This window comes from Phalacrocorax aristotelis, chromosome 3, assembly GCF_949628215.1.
Source record: "Phalacrocorax aristotelis chromosome 3, bGulAri2.1, whole genome shotgun sequence".
NCBI lineage: Eukaryota > Metazoa > Chordata > Aves > Suliformes > Phalacrocoracidae > Phalacrocorax > Phalacrocorax aristotelis.
In genome coordinates this window covers 120,700,823-120,718,357 of record NC_134278.1, presented here as the reverse complement: position 1 = coordinate 120,718,357, position 17,535 = coordinate 120,700,823, and positions in this window count along the sequence as shown.

Genomic DNA, 17,535 nt, shown 5'->3' with positions numbered 1-17,535 from the left:
AAATAGAAGTGTTTCAAATGACATTTCAATTTCTAAAGCAGTTTCTTCAGACATGCATGGTTTATGTTGCAAATCTGTCATCAGAGCAGCTTCTCAATAGGCAAAAGCTTTTTTACAGCTAAAGGCACCTTAGTCATATCACTTCCCCAAATAAATGTTTTCTTTCACAGTGCTTCATATAATACAATGAAAATGGTTATTGGACAGTTCCTGATTTTCTCTGATACCCTTTGGTTTGACCTAAATCAGATCATAAAGAAACTTCAGCAAACTTTTCAATGTAACAACTTGTCAGGGAAGGCTATGGCATTGCTTTGAGAAAGCAGCCAGGTTCCACCACTAACTGCTTTCTGCTGGGTTAGGGTAGGAATCCTGTATTTCTCACATGATCTGGTCCTCTAAATTGAGCATATCACAAACTAAACCAGGACCTAGCCATAAAGAAATGCAAGCCTCCTGCACTGTTGCAGTTTTAGCTTGCTTTGGTAGAGGGCTACACCTATCTCCAGCTCTCCTTAGAGAGGAATATTATTCATACCAGACTGGCTCTCCACCCCTGTCCATCTCTGAGCAGCAGCCCAGGACACGCAGAGCTAAGGCAGCACCATTCCTTCTGCAGGTGGAGGATGAGTGGCTGGCAGTTCTCAAGTGCTTTTCAAAGTGGTGTGCCAGTCCTGTAATCCTCAAAGCAGAAAGCCTGCTGCACTTGCTGATTACCTGGTGTGCTGCTTCTCTGAAAGTAGAGAAATTGCTGTTAGTGTCTTCTGAATGAAGCCAACGAAGGTGAGGGAGAGGGGCTTCATGTGTGCCTATTCGGGACTGTTCAAACTAAGTTCCTGGGTTTCAACTCTTAAGATTTCCTTTCAGGGAGCCTTTTTTTACCTCCTTATCCCCTTTCACCTTTATGCAGCCTGAAACAAGGCACCAAATACTGGACTTCAAGAAGCCATGACTGCATTGCTGAACCATTCCATGAGGGCTCACCATAGCTTGGGAAGAGGGTTAGGAAGGGGTTCAAGCCATCTCAGATGAGAAAAGCCTTTCCTGCAGCTGTGATGCTGGTCTTGTCTTCTGCCTCAGGCAACTGCGGGGCAGCAGCGTGGAGGGTTCAAATGCCCCTTTTGTGGGGTTTGGGTCTGGTCCCAGCATGGCTCCTGGCACGGTCCGTAGAGGTCTTCCTTTACAGTGAGATAAATGACATGAATTGGACACCCCTCCGCCCAACAGGCCACAGGCAAGTTTTTACTGGGCTCTAGTGAAACGCGGCCAACCTCCACGGCCAGCAAGGGACGGTGGGGAGCAGGAGACCCTCTGTTCCCAGTGCATGTCTGAGTGACACAGCAAATGTGGTTTCAGCTGGCGCTCTCACGTTTCCCAGGTCTGAATGGTCATTACTGTTAGCTCGGGCAAAACCAGGGCTTTCCTCCCAGAATAAGAATAAAGCCCCATTAAACCCACCTAATGACAACACAAATCATGTTGAACAGAAAATGGCTTATGTTCCCCACTTGGGCTTCTGAGGCTTGCAGGTTTTGTTCTCATTTTCCCATTCCTAATTTGCCTGTGGGAAACGCTGCCTCCCCCCAGCCCTCCCAGCACAAGCACACAATAGCTGCTTGTTTTTTGCCTGGAAGGGATTGCTGAGCCTTTAAATAGCTGGAATTGAGTTTATTTCTCTTCTGTACTTCAGTTCATTCATTACCCCAGTCATAGCGTCTTAAAAGTGAGGATTTCCAAGAGCACTGGAATTTCCCTCTTTGGTTTATTTTTTCCCCAAAAGATGTTCTGCATCTTAAATTTCATGCACCAGCCCCATGTTAGTAGTCACTAACTAATCCTGCAGTGAAGTGTCAGCTTCCAACAAATTAATTCACATGCCATTAAGCAAATATGAACTGAGTAGTGAGGGTTACCAAGAGCTGATGGCAATGTAGCTGGCCCAAATGCAACTGTAAAGGTCAATTATTTTTTATGTCAGACTTGGAAAGTCTAGTAAAAGCACTGAATGAGAACTGACGATAGTCGGGGTGACTGGCTGCGGGGAGGCTGCTCGCTGGCTCTGACCTCCAGCACTCTGGAGTTGAGGGCAGAGAAACACCTCAGGGAGCTCCCCAGCTTTTGAGGATGCTCTCACCTCTGCAGTTGCTTTCTTTAGGCTGCTTTGCCCTTCCAGAAGCCTTCTGGCTTCTGTACACATTAAGAGGTTTAAAAGGACAGTCTCCATGGCCCAGACCGCTGCCTCTGTGCCATGGCTCCCTGCACTAACTGTCTTCTGGTGAAATGGCCCCGCCACAGCATGTATGCAGGGATGTACTTCTGGAAAGTATGGATCAGCGTGGCGTGGGAAGCTGCAATGCATCCCTCAGAGACAAGCAGACTCTAGCACCTTTCCAGGTTGCACTGAGCTTCAAAGGTGTAATGGTTGGGGCTAATAATTGCTGAGATTGTCTTCAAATAAGAAAAAAAAAAAGGCTTTTATACTAAATATACTGACATGTAATTATTTATTGATAATATACTAATACTGCAGAATTAAACCAAGTACAATCAGGAATTTGTTCAGAGCTGGGCTAGCCTGTAGCATAACCTATATGTAGCACATCCAGAGCAGTCATCTCCTCAGAGTCACCCCTTCCTCACTCTGTCCTCTACAGACTTTCAACTTCCTAAATGGTCTCTGAGGACCTGCCTTTTACCTGCAGACCAGGTAACCCTACAGGCGATGACACTCTTCCCTGTTTCATGAGTTAATTTATACTTCTTCCTCCTTACCTTCTGGGGAGATTTACTGACAATTTCTTGAAGTAGCAGCAACCCCCCAGAAATGGGCTCTTGTTTAATGTCCACCAGCGGTGGCCTTTGCAGCATATGCCTGCTAGTCTGGAAAAGCTCAATTCTGTCCCTCCTTGCAGATTCCAAGGTGACATCCTGCCATCTTTCTGAGCCAGCTGTTGCCTTTAAGCTGTGTCTGCAAGCTGGAGAAAAGTGCTGCAGTAGGTTACTTTTCAGCTGATCACCTTCATAAATTTTAATCTTTCAGTTTTATAGGAAAGAAAAACACACCCTAAAAGTGCACTTCTAGTGACAGTCAGCTTGATTTTGAGAAGCTCGGAAGCTAGTCTTTGAGGAGCATTAGAAATCCCACATCCAGAGGCAGCTGGAGAGGCCAAAGTATTCAATTAACAGCTCTTCTAGTTTTTCTCAACTGTGGAAGCCTGTGCTGATGACATCATCCTTCCATGAGTACCTCAGAATAAGGAAACATTTGCCCTCCTGTCTGAGCAGCCCACAAAAGCTCTCTTGGTGCTCCTTTCCCAACAGCAGCTTGCTTCTGGGTCAAGAGTCATAGGGACAGACTGCAAGGTTAAATCGCTGCCATTGGGGCGCTGCAGCAGGTGCAGAGCGTGCCCTGCGAGGGGACCCGAGCCAGCACCACGCCATGCCATGCTACTCAGATGAGCAGGATGGACCTTCAGAGACCCAGCAAGAGAGCCCAAGGGCTCCATCTCAGTTCCACCCTTCCCATACCATCACCTTACTCTCACTTCAGAAGAAGCCCCCAATGCAATTGTTCTAGCATTAAGTGACCTTTCAGCATGAGGGAGGGCTGCCACTCAGACCCAAGAGCTAAAGCTGCTTTAAAATTTAAAACCGTGTTTTTAAGTAACGTGCCTCACACTGGTGCCTGCAGCGTTTGAATAAATGCAACCAAAAACTGCAGCTGACCCTGGGCCAGACAAGTCTCCACTCTCTACCCAAATGCACAGACAACCCCTCTAGTAATGGAAGCGCATGATGTGGGTTTGTGGCTTCTTAAGAAACACCACCTGCCTTGCGAGGGAGATGGACGCAGGGAGGCTTGGAAAAGCCCAGCCATTGCTCCCCTCTGCAATCCCTGGTGCCAGCGTCTCACCCACAGGGCTCCATCATGACAGAAACACTAGGCACAAGCACTCCTGGAGTCTTCTGCAGCAGCTCTGTCCCTCCCTGGGGGGGCAAAGCCATGGGAGGGAACAGTCTGTCCTTGTCCTAGCACTGCCCTTATTGTCCAGGCAGCTGGCAGGGGGGCGAACACCCAGCTCTCTCCCACCTCCCTGGCATAGGAACTGCCTGCCTTCAGGGATGCTCCCTCCATTCCCATGCTGCAAGACTCATAAGCCAGCCTGAAAAATAACAAAGCTGGGCTCTAAAACTGAACAGGGAATTAAATGCTGTCCCACCAAACTGTGCCACAAGCCTGGCTCCTCTAATACAGTCCCATGCAGGGAATGGGGTGGGGTGGGATGGGATGGGATCAGGTGTGATGGGTAAGGCTCTACTGCAGGTTTTAGTGCAGGGACAAGCTTAAGGCACTCAGTTAATAACTTGGTTCACTTGGACAAGCAGCAAAGAAGTAGATAGGCTGGCTTTTATACTTTGTGAGGAAAGTGAGGGCTTTTCTAATGTTAGCATAACACAATATTACCACTCAAACAAAAAGCTGGGGTTCTGCTCGCACCACCATGCTTATAGGAGGCTTGGAACAAGAGTAAAGGTGGAAACTGCTTTTTTTGTGGTAAACTCCTGGCTGTTTTTGCCACTATTGGCATAATGATGAATATGAAGACATAAAATGACTCTGTCACTTTGGCATGGAGGACCGAACAGCTCTGCTGCCACGGGGCTAAAAGACAGACTGAAGTCACTCCTCACTCTTGTGAGCACAGGGACTGGGCTCAGGAGAATGCAGACATGCTCTTCTTTGCTGGCTGGAAGAGCTCCCCTTCAAGGCTAGTTTAAGTCCAAAAAGCACCCAGAGAAAGCGCATCTCATGAACACACAGTTGCTGAAAGCTCAGGCTCTAATTAAGAAAGATGTTGCCTGGTGCCAGGCACTAATTGTCCTGACACAAATCTTGATCGTTGGAAATGCTACAAGTCATCCAAACATGGCCAGTCCTAAGCAAGCATCTGCCCAGCACTGCCATGTTTTGTGCCAGAGTAACAATTCCAGGATACCTCGGCATCACCCCCACAAGACAGCAGCTCTCTGCTCCCTCTTCTTGCCGATCCCTTCAAGGTTTGTGGCTGGAAAAGAGAACTTTCCTGGCAGGATGATTCAGTGAGGACAGAGTGCAGGCACAGGCTGATGCTAATGCTGCTTATACCGCTTTGCTCTTCAGAGCTGGCCTCAGAAGGCACAACGGTGTGTTCGCACCTAGTGCCCTTTAGCCATTTTTGGACATTAGAAACAAAATCTTCACCGAAAGGGTTGTCAGGCATTGGAACAGGCTGCCCAGGGAGGTGGTTGAGTCTCCATCCCTGGAGGTATTTAAAAGAAGGGTAGACATGGTGCTTGAGGATATGGTTTAGTGGTGGACTTGGCAGTGATAGGTTAGTGGTTGGACTCGATGATCTTAAGGGTCTTTTCCAACCTTAACAATTCCATGATTTTGTGATTCTATGATTTAAAGAGAAGTAGGTAACATAACCTTAACTTCAAATCCTTCCATCTCTGCTGGGGCCTGGGACTGCCACAGCAGTGGGAGAGGGGTTGAAGACATATCAAGACCTTTCCTCCCCCTGCCCTCCTCCCCTGGCTGCAGGACAAGCTGTCCAGAGAGGCAGGATGAGGCAGGATGAGGAGGACAGGCAGCAGCCAGGAGAGGAGAGGTACTGTACTCAGGCTGCAGCCAGTAGAACAAGCTGAAGCATCTGGGCCTGGGCTTGTCCACCTCATGGCAATGAGCAATGTGTGTGCGTGTGCAAATGGAGGGAAGGCTAGCGGCATGACACAGGCCAGAGAAGGACAGGAAGGTCATCAGTCTTCTTTCCTGTACTTGCTACAAGTCATTTCTTGGTTTCCATGGAAACCAGCTGCTGCAGAATGATGCTATGAAAGTTGCTTCCAAGATTAAAGCTAACAGATTTGCTTTGCTCTAATAAGAGCAGAGGGACTCATCACTGTATTATCCTGCATGTGGTGTAAAAATGGTTTCAGAGAAGTTGCAGGTACCCCCAAGACAACCTGCTGGCAGTGAGCACTGCATCACCTGCCCCGTGTCACTGAGAGCCAGCACAGCCACAAACCCCAGGCAGGGGAGATAAGGAGGAGGAGGAGGAGAAAGGAGCAGGAACTTCCAGGTCCTGTTAGTCCCTTGCAGGTGGGTACAGCTCACACCAGTACAAGAAGAAGTGCTATTGCCATCTCTGAGGGCTGAAATCTATTGTTTGCCCTGCAAAAGCCAAGCCAGCAGAAGCAGCAGCAATGCATGATTGCATGGTGAGAACTCCAAGAGGCTGCAAGAAGGCTGCACTGCAGCACCTTGAGTGGAAAGTGTAAAGGCAGCGATGGTGGCTACAGACAAGTGCAGTTACTGCAAGGCTGCTTGTCCCTCTTACTTGAATACGGAACCACAGAACCACAGAATCACAGAATCACAGAATCCCAGGTTGGAAGGGACCTCAGGGACCATCTAGTCCAACCTTTCTAGGAAGAGCACAGTCTAGACAAGATGGCCCAGCACCCTGTCCAGACGACTCTTGAAGGTGTCCAACGTGGCCGAGTCAACCACTTCCCTGGGGAGATTATTCCAATGGTTGACTGTCCTCAGTGTGAAAAATTTCCCTCTGGTGTCCAATCGGAACGGGGGACACTTTATTCAGTGTCTGCTTTCATATCTGACATGGCCTCTGAGTGGTCAAAAATCAGTCCTGCAAGAAGACCAAGTTTGGATAGGCCAACTCTTACGTAAGCTGCTCTCAGAAATACATATATTATTGAATAAACTAAAGTCATGCCTCGCAGGGAAGCTCTGTAGCAACAAAGCGAGACAGTCTTTGTGGAATAATAGGCAGAAAAACATGCAAAACTTAAAAAGCTTAACTCTCCCTACATATTATTAATTACTCAATCAAGTTTCATTTGGAAAGAGTGAATGAAAATGTAAAGAGGCATTCAGCCTAATGAGAAATGCCCAGGTTAGGTAGCATGGCGGAGACCTGTGGTTAATGATCAGAACCAGTGGTATGAAGACAAGCTGTGCCCACCACCACAACAGTGACTCCCACCCACCTCCCGTGAAAGGCAGCAGAACAGCCTGTGGGCCGTGCCCTCTGCCTGTTCAACTTACTGCAGTGCTAGAACCTGCAGGTAATCACTTCAGTGGAAGAACAGCCTGCCTAACGGATAATGATCAGGCAAATCGGAGAAAACATCTGGAAACAGATGGTCGCAGGGTGGAATTAATTTCTAGCATGAATTTTGATATTTCTAGAAGTTGTTCCAACATTTTACAAAAATGTAGTCAAGAATACAGAAATGCTGAAGGCAGCCAAATCAGACATCAAATATTTTTGTTCAAGTCCTACAAATATGACAGCTGGTCATGGCACTAACAAACAAGTGTTCATTATTGAAAATTTCCTGTGTTCCTTGGTGCAGTGAAAACTACATGATCTTGGAAGCTTCCCATGAATATTTTTTGCATCTCTGCTGTGAAATCCACTCAAAATTACTATACTGGATTATCCATGACCCCGTTTCTGGAGAGACTCCCACAGGAAGGCTCTACAAAACTTGCGGATGTAATATTAGAAATCCTGGGAGTAATTCATGCTCTGTTGTGGAGTGTTTCATCTCCTTGTGCAGTGTTAAAGCACTGCTAAGCAGGCCTCGGGAATATAAACACTAATTACTGTAGCCATGTAACTGAAGTCATAAAGAACCTTACAGTACAACTAATAAGCAATTAGATGCTAAATTAAGAAGCAGAACATGATGGTCTATAGTCCATCAAATGAGGAACAAAGCCCCTCAGAAGACAGATACAGTATTTTATGGAAGAAACGTGTAGCTCAAAAGTCCAACTGTGGCATTTGAAGATACACAGCATGAACAGTGACATGGTATTGCCAATGACTTGATTTTACATGTATGCTTAGCCTACCAATAAAGTGATTAATTAGTTGAAGAGAATGCGATGGTCACTCCACAGATGAGGACAACAAAAGAATACATTATACAATGTATAAGGCAGTGATTAAATGTGCTGAGAGGGGAGCTGTGGCTTGGGTTCTTCGGACTCAAGCTGCTGCACAGTCAGGGCACGATGTAGCTGCCTACACACTGGCATTGGGTCCCTCTTGGTATAGCCAGCCAAACATAAGGTACTTTTCCAGCTGATGGGAGTAATGAAAGTGACACATACTTGAAAGGAACTTGTTTGGCAGGGACAGGATTTGCAGGATTGAGTAAGCTCTCCATGATGTAGCCTTTCCCAGATTTCCTTCTGAACCTTCCTCCCAGCTCATGTCAGAAGAGGCTCACATGCTTTTTGGAGCCTTGCCAGGGAAGGCAGAGGTGGATGCGAGGGAACCAGCTTTCCAGCCTACTACCTTTCTTCCTGGATGAGCAATCTGTCTCAAAGTACTCCACCTCCTCTGAAACCCTCTCACCCACATGGGTGGCGTTCCCTGAGAGAACAGCTCAGTCACTCTCCTGATGAGCTTGTGAAGTGCATGGCTTCATGCTCCAGCTGGTCCAGCCATGGCTTAGCATTTAGGAACAGCTAAGAAAACCATAGCGCCTGGGCATTGTCTAAATGGTTAGGGCCAGAACAGAGTCAGGAGGTGGGTCCCATAGTAAATAAAGGTCTTGGACACCAATCACAGAAACCAGGTTTTGCATCAAACCAAGGATTTAGTGAGGAAGCTTGGTCAGAAGTTAAGCTGATGTTGAGAAGACAAGGTAGGAGCCTGGACAGAAGATGAGAGGGACTCCGGGAAACCCCAGAGGAAAGGATACCTGCCTTGTAAGCACCCACTGAGTACAGGATAGATTTTTTTTTTCAATATCTTCTTTATTCTGTCTTACAATGTAGTTTAGAGAGTTGTGTTGTCGGAGTTAATTGCTTTTCTATTCTAATAAAACAGCCTTGGACAGCCATGCAAGGAAAAGCGGAGAACAGCAGGGTAAGGTCAGCTCAGTGCGCTGTCTGACTCATCCCAGCACAGGCACCAACACTGGCTGCTCAGGAATGCAAGTCCTTACGTTCTTCCTTGCTGTCAAAGCCTCTGGTTGCCCCTGAGACAGTCAAACCCTCAGATCAGGATATGAATGCTCATGTCAGACTCCCAGATTTTTCAGCTGGTCTTTCTTACCTCTGTTCAGCCAAACACATCAACTTCCAAACCAATTTTCAGTCTAGAATTTGCTTGACCCACAGTCACTATGGGAGTGAAGAGTGAGTTTCAAAATTGCTTCCCAGTGTTCCTTTTCAATAGCAGCACATAAAGTACAGGAAGATCACCCATCAGTCTTGTAAAGAGCATCTTGTGCAACTTGTTAACTGAAAATTGTCTGAGACACTGACAAATCCAATTTGACCACACAGTGATAACTGAATGCTATCCTGAATCACAATAGCAGGGCCTTCTGATAGTGGCACTGAACATTTTCTCTGTAACTTTCCCTGGCAACACTGAGGTGTTCTTTCAGTTTACTGATGCTGCCGTGCAGCTGCTGTCCCATAGCAGTAAGACCTGAGTATCCGCAGTAATGTGAGAAGAAAATGGGGCTGCCAGGTTGTCCTGGTTTCAGCTGGGATAGAGTTAAATTTCTTCATAGTAGCTAGTATGGGACTATGTTTTGGATTTTTGCTGGAAACGGTGATAATGTGGAGATGTTTTAGTTGTTGCTAAGTAGTGCTTACACTAGTCAGGGACTTCTTCATCTTCCCATGCTCTGCCGGGTGCACAAGGACTCAGGATGGGGCACAGCTGGGACAGCTGACCCCAACTGACCAAAGGGATATTCCATACCATATGACGTCATGTGCAGCATATAAATCTGGGGGAAGAAGAAGGAAGTGGGGTGGGTGTGGGTGGGAGCAGCCTTTGGAGTGATGGCGTTTGCCTTCCCAAGTAACCATTATGTGTGATGGAGCCCTGCATTCCTGGTATGGCTGAATGCCTGCCTGCCCATGGGAAGCAGCGAATGAATTCCTTTCTTTTGCTTTGCTTGTGAATGCAGCTTTTCCTTTACATATTAAATTGTCTTTATCTCAACCCATGAGCTTTCTCACTTTTACCTTTCTGATTCTCTCTCTCATCTCATCAGTGGGGAGTGAGCGAGCGGCTGGATGGTGCTTAGCTGCTGGCTGGGGTTAAGCCATGACACAAACAGACACCCTGAATTGCTGCAGCTGAGTCTACACATATGAAAACCGTGTATCCTGATGAGTAATAAAACAATAGAGGCATTTTTTTTCTTTTTTAATCTGACTCATGCATTCACTTCCTCTGCCTGAGGGCAACACGTAGGTGAGCACTTCACTTCCAATAACTGGAAGAATTTTCTCCCAGATGGAACTTCCTTGGTCAGTAACTGCTGGCAAGCAGCCTGGGGAATTTCAAATATGGTTTTAAAATAGTTTCTGAAGCAGGAAGGGACCTTCAAAAAGGTAGTGAAATTGACTACTTCTGAACTGATCAACTAAGCCTGGACTACATGTGTTATCTTCTAACCATAGAAGTTCAACGACGAGATCTGTTGGAGGGCCTCCGCACTGCTGGGATGGAGTGAGAATTATATGGCAGTACCAGGAAGTCTTTGTGGAGTTCAGACACATTTGCTCACCCACTTCTGTAACTACATGTCCGATCTTTGCCTAGAACTGCACACTTTCCTAGTATTTGTATTCTTTGGGGGACCTGGAAGGGGACAGAGAACATGGCCCCAAGGGCTGCTGATGGCGTCTCCTGACCCTGGATGAATAGCTGTCCAGAATCTTCCTGTGGAAAACAGAGATGAAGATATCTGCCTGCCTCAGTGCTTTTTCCTGCAGGAGGCAAAGTTTCTGGGACAGAAGAGGTCTGCCTATCAGGACCTTACTGTGGAGGGAGCATGGGGCACGTATGGTCATGAAGCCGTCAGTGGAAGGATAGGTGATCTCTCCAGAGAGCTGAAATGTGGCACAGAGAGAGAAAGCTTTTGATCATAGAGGGGGAAGATAAAGTTTCTTTGCTGAGAAGATTCCGTCAAACCCCCCAGGGCAGGAGCCACCAGCTCCACCTCCAACCTCTCTAAGCTTTATCAATGTTCCCATCTGTGGCTGTTGCTTGCAGAGCCTTTATCAAGTCTCCCTCCAACCACCCCGTTTCCCACTGACTCTTTTTAAAGAAGCGTTTAAGCAAACCACACACCAGCAACTTTCCCTGTCAGCTCTTCACAAAGCAGCATAAAAGCAGTCTTCCACCTCTGCTTTCTACAGGGCAGAATACACACGCCATTGTGGCTACCTCCTTCTCTCTAACAGGCCAGTATGCTCAAGGCTAGTGAGGGTAGGCTACCCGGAGCACCGGAGAAATGTAGGATGGCTCCTCAGGGCTCTCAAGATGGTTGCCAAAGCCCCCAGCCAGGTGACAACAAAAGGAAAGTCAAAGCGGACACAGCCAGCCAGCGAGGATGGGATGGTGGGTCACAAGCCAAGCGGGGAAGTGTCTTGCTTGCTCACCAAGGTTGTGCAGGGCACAGCAATCATCAGCAGTTCAGAGGCTGGCAGGAAGACTGGCACTCTGCTTGTTGTCCGGGGTCCACCCTTTTGCAGGGAGACAATTAAATACATGTTCAGCTTCCACGCTGCATGTGGTGAGGCCAGAGGTAAACACAGCATAGACTTTTTTCACTGTGTACAGGGACATGGTTCTGTGACCCAGGGATACAAAGTGGTGTGTGGCATCTTCGATGATGTAAAGGGGCATTGATCCAGCCCCTGCTTGCAGAATGGTGCTTGTGTCCTTGCTGGTTCACGGCTGGAGTTAAGTAATGAATTCTCCTAGTGAAGCCTACTGTGTTTCATAATTCACATGAAGTGAATCACCCAAACATCAGATAACTTCAACCTGCTGATCCAGTCCCATTGCACTGTGTTACTTTCTAACACAGACATAGCTTCACTAGCATGAAGATCCCCAGGAATAAACAAAGCTGTAGCACAAATACTGGGCTTGAAAGGTGGAGGGGAGACCAACAAAGCAACCAGCAGCAGCTCCCCATGACAGAAGGGAACACAGTTACAGCTGCTCTTCTGTGGTTCTACAAACCAAACGAGACCTCACTTCTTGGGGCTCCTCCAGCTACTCTGCTCGGACTGCTCAGGTTCCCGCTCTGTGCAGGCAGCCCCAAACATCCCGAGTCACAACAGGAGACATACAAGGTATGGTACCTGTCCTCCAAATCACAGCTTTCCCAGACATTTGGGTTACTCTGATCAGATATGTTAGCTGAATGTGAATGCAGGCTGCACCAACAGGGTAATATGTTGGTACTAAGAACTAAATACATGAAATTTAATGTTCCTTTCACATCAGTATTTTGCAGAAGTATTCATTTGTAGTGATGACTTGAAAGTGTACATATGCAAGAGAAATACTAGAAGCAGAATGGAGTTGTGTGAGGTTTTCTTTTAGTCCATACTTCCTACACAACTCTGGACAAAATGACATCTTGGGATCCCTTACAGCCCTATTTTTTCTGTGTTTATAGTGCCATTAAATACGGTAACTTCGTTGTTATTGGAATAGAGGTCCAATAACAATTTCTTATCTTTCTGGACATGAAAACAGGTTTTATTTAATGATGCTATTCTGCACTGATTACATGATATTTCAGCACTTGTCAAAATTCAGTGTCTGTATTCTGACCTCTTTTTTCCTCCAAAATCATACTAACAACCTCAATAAATTTGAAGTTATCAGTAAGCTTTAGGGATCTGGAGGGTTAGTGTTTTGGTGAAATATCAGTGTATGTGTGTTAAAATTGATTCTAGAAACTTTCCAGAAACTGAGAAGTATTAATTATGAAAAAAAAGATAGATTTAACTAGCATTTATATAACTTCGCAGATTCTGGACAGTTTGTAGCCAACACACCTTTACAAATGAGCTAAATCAGTCCATATGTCATTCTTCGTAACTATAGATTGAAATTGTGTAAGAATGTGAAATTAACTGAAAAAGCAGCACTCTTGTGGATAACAATAATATAAAAAATTAGCACTTTTCTCAACTGAAGTCTGCACAATTTTGTTAATTACCTGTCTTAGCTCTGGATCTGAAATCACAGTTACTTAAAAGCCCAGTGACAGGTGACAGATTGTTCTTAGCAGACACACCCCTAGTAACTAAGGAGCTGATGGTTAGTGAGGTTTAAATAAAATAAAAATTATTGAATTCTACTCCTCTGAGTGCATAGCAGCTCTGCATTTTTTTGAGAAAGAGCTAATAAACAAAATGGTGAGGGCTGGTGGACTGTTCCATTATCTGACTTACAAATAACAGCATAATGCCTGAAGTCCTTCTGAAGGATTGGTCTTTTGCCACAACTCGTCTGAGTAGATAATTATGCCAGTCATAGATAAGATTTTAAAGAGACCTCTAATATGTTCCAAATAAATCTGAGGCTTGCCTGTAGTTAGGTTGGAAAAAAAACCCCAACCAAAACCTAGAACTGTGAACAGCATTAGTTTTATAATATTCACTACAAGCATTTGAAAAAGCTGGGGGATTTAAGACAAACTGCTGTATCGCAATAATCATCTTGACTGACGAGCTTAAAGTACCCTCAGAGGAGGTAAACAAATGTAAAAAGGAAACCATAAAATACAGGAATGGATGTATCACCCCCAAGCACGAGGACGAGGCGGGAATCAGATGGAACTGGCACTATTATTCAGAATTATACTATCATGAGCCCAAGTTAGCACTCTGAAGGACCATTCTTCAAAATAAGCACTCCTTTCCCTTCCTCACCTTAGAAATGGCCCCTCTCTTCAGAGAGTGGGTCACGCTTCAGCACAGGGTTTGGTGAAGCTTGTCATTGAAGCTTCCTGCCAACACAGACTTCCCCAGGACTGGAAGAATAACTCACCAGCTACCTCTGGCTGGTGTTAGGCTATTTTAGCTTTAGCAGACCAGAAAACTAATCTTTTACACATCAGTTATATCCAGCCCTCTAAGAATTTTAAACTGTTTATAAGTGAGGTAATTAAGCACATGTTTAGCTTCTGTTCTCATGCCTGCAGATGTACTGAGAAGGCACCAGTCTGCCATGCTGGGAAAATAAAACTATCAGCATCACAAAATGTACGGGAAAATAAAACTACTGGCATAAACAAAGAAAACCTTTTGCACAGATCAGTAGCCACTGAATAGATGCCTGCAACCTGGAGATCTGCAGCTGAATTTAGGGGGCAGCTAGCTATTCCGCTGGTGAGGATAACAGCACTGGGCCCTACACTAAGGTTAGGGAAGTTCCTGAAGGCTTCCCCTGCAGCACCACTGTGCACATGCAAGGGGATGACAACCAACAGCTCCATGCAGAGGGTGTGCACAAATTCCCCCGTCCACCCAGAGAGCTCCATTTGCCCTACTATTTTCCAAAACCTCAGAGCACAGCTTCTCTCCCCTACCAAATTCTGCTGGATGACTTGCATCAGGTGCTCTGCAGAGTTCAAGGTCATTCGTAGGCATAAGTGACTTCAGCCCAACACCTGCTTTAGGCAGGAAACTAGGGTCCTCCAAAACCAAAATCCAACAGAAGGTCACAGCCCTCAGTAGCCAGTCACCAACAGACTGCCTCGGCCTTGAGGCCAGGTCACAGCGTGGCATCAGGAAAAGAGCAAAACATACCAAATCTGAGGTGAGTAGCAAAAAGATATTAAGTATTTTTAATCTCTGATCTTTCTCAGAAAGCAACAGAAACCGCATCAGATACAGAAATATTTACATGCCAAATTAACATTCTCAGTGTGCAAGACATGAAGTCATTCCTGTCACTGAATTAGAAAAACCTTGAATCCTTGCCAGGGAACCTGGACACCATAGCGGGACACCTGAGGTTCCTGCAAATCTGGAACAAGTTTGGAAACAATATGTTGTGCTTGACTTTGACCTGTCAAATCCCAGCCTTGCAGACTTGCTGTTTCTTATCAGATCCTTCTGAGGCCATAAGCTTTGTTTCCTTTGCCCCTTGCCAAAGGTGCACTATTTTGTATAGGAGATCCTGCCCTAGCATACTGAAACCAGCCTTTATAGCATGATGAAAAAACATACCCTGACTTCTCTGAATCTCTCAATGTGTTTTGGATAGTGGCTGTCTTAGGAGTATACTATTACTTCCAGTGGAACAAAAGACCTTGCATCTGGCAGGGTACTAGCAGAGGGTCACGTCTCCAGACAAGGTGGCGCAGGGGTAAGTCAGTGAAACTACTCTACAATGTTTGGTACTTGATTACAAAGTTAAAATCAAAAACCCCAAACCCTTACCCCCCTACAAAGCAAAAGAAAATTTAAAAAATAATAATAATAAAAAAAGATATAATGAGATATACCTGATGGACCGTATTTTTTTCTTCTACTTGGTACATGGTACTGTTTCTGGACATTCTTGCCAGTTGCCTGAGTGTCTGCTCTGATATACTCTGCTCCTTGAATGTGAGTCCTCTTCCCCTGTACACTGCTAATTATTCATCTACTTTAATGGCACATAGCATGCAAAACATATCATCAAAGTGGCTCCTGGCACACATTTCTCTTACCCTTCAGTACAGTGATAGAATTATATTATACCATTGTGTTAAAAATGAACTGGTTTTCCAGACCATAGTATATTAATCCAATAAGAGGGTTCTTTCCCTTCCCTGGGCTTTAATCTTGGCAAAAAAAAATTGCAAGAGCCACAGTAAGTAATGTAAAAAGTTAATTTAGCTAGTGTTGGATATATAGGGAAAAGTGTAAGGACATGAGAAGCACACCATGATACTTCCTCAGAATACCCTTGCAGCCTGCAGCAACTTGTGCTCAGGGAACTCTTACGCCTGAGAGGGTGCCTGAGCATTTAATAGCCTTCGATAGATTTTTTTCCTCTCCCTATGAATTTTCTAGTTCTGTTGTGCTGTTTAAATAGCATATTTCTAAATAAATTTCTTACCGGCACAACCCTCTTCAGTTTGTTATGAATTCTCAGAAACCACATCCCAAAAGAAACAATTACCATACAAATATCCTATTAGTTCTAGTCTCCAGTTTTCCCTCAGGAATTAATAAAGATTAAGCCTGACACATTCATATCACAGACATGGAACACGAGACTCAGAGTGTGTAATATCCCCCCTCCACACTGTTCATGACAGAAACCTCAGGACAGCTACTGTACTTGGAGAAATTAAGATGTGAAATGGAAGGGGAAGTTCTAAAAGAAATTTAGATAAACATGTCAGGAATGAAATGGGCCAAGGTAGCTCAGAGGCAAGAGAAAAGTTCCCTTCCACACTCCTGTTTCTATAACCCGGTGGTTAATAGGTGAGTATTATTCAGATTTGTTTCAGAAAGAGCATGTATCTCCTCGTGACTTCAATTTCAAAAAACAAGTTCTGCATCTTACAAAGTTGAAACTTAAAAAACTGGACCAAAAAATGGCAGAAATAAACACTACCATCATCTGCTTGAAGTGGATTACAGTGACATACAAGGAAGCTTAGTGTCTGTCAGTATTTGCCACTAATACATTTATGACATGCTTTATAAAAAAATGTCATTTACATAATCTGAAGAATTTTGGTTAATTAAGAAAAACTCTGTTCTATTTTTAGTCAGAAGCATCCTTAAATCCAATTGCTACTAAGAAGTTAGGAAATTCTATGTGTAGCTCTACATCTAACAGTATAGCTGCAATTATAACCGTTATGTTTTATATAAGCCTTCTTTTTTTACATAAACCCCTCTTTTTTAATCAGATGCCTGAATAAGATAAACAGATTAAAAGGTCTGGCAGAAGAAATAAAGCCATTAGAAGCCTGCCCTTGTTTTCTTGGCTTTTAGAGGAGTACATTGAATTAACATCTGTTACCTGTGCAGCTGAAAAGATCATTTGTACGGGCAGTTAGGAATAAGTTAGGCAAAATCAACCTACAGAAATATCAGCAAAGTCAACCCAGAATAAAACTGTCTTGCAGTCAAATTTTAATTTGCATTAGCATTAACGCTTGGAGGAAAAAAGTAATTTTTTATATTCAATTGCATGAGCGTGGCTGCTGATTGTCTTGGTAACAGCAGCCTGCACACACCCTTTGTGCCTGTCCCGTCCCCACAAAGGTGGTTACTCCAACACAGCCTACTGCACAGTATCTCTACTGCTGCCATAATAAATATTTACCACCACAAAGCTATCAAAATACATAACTCCTACACACTTGCATCTAATAACATGCTGTCCTCCTCCTGAAGGACAAAGATCCTCATGACAACTAAGGACATGAGTGGAATAACCATCCTCTTCCTGACTGCTGGCAATTCTAAGTACCCCTTGCTTTCATAGCTTATGAAATGGCATGTGGTCACCACAAGCAATTGCTTGACTGCTATTTAAGTAGCTTCAGGCTGACCATGAAGACAGATAAAAAGTCCCGCTGGGCATCTCCACAATTTGTCTTGAGGCACACCTCAGCTGCTAGCCCAGGAAACTGATGGCCTGCTACCTGCCAAAACAACATCTGCAA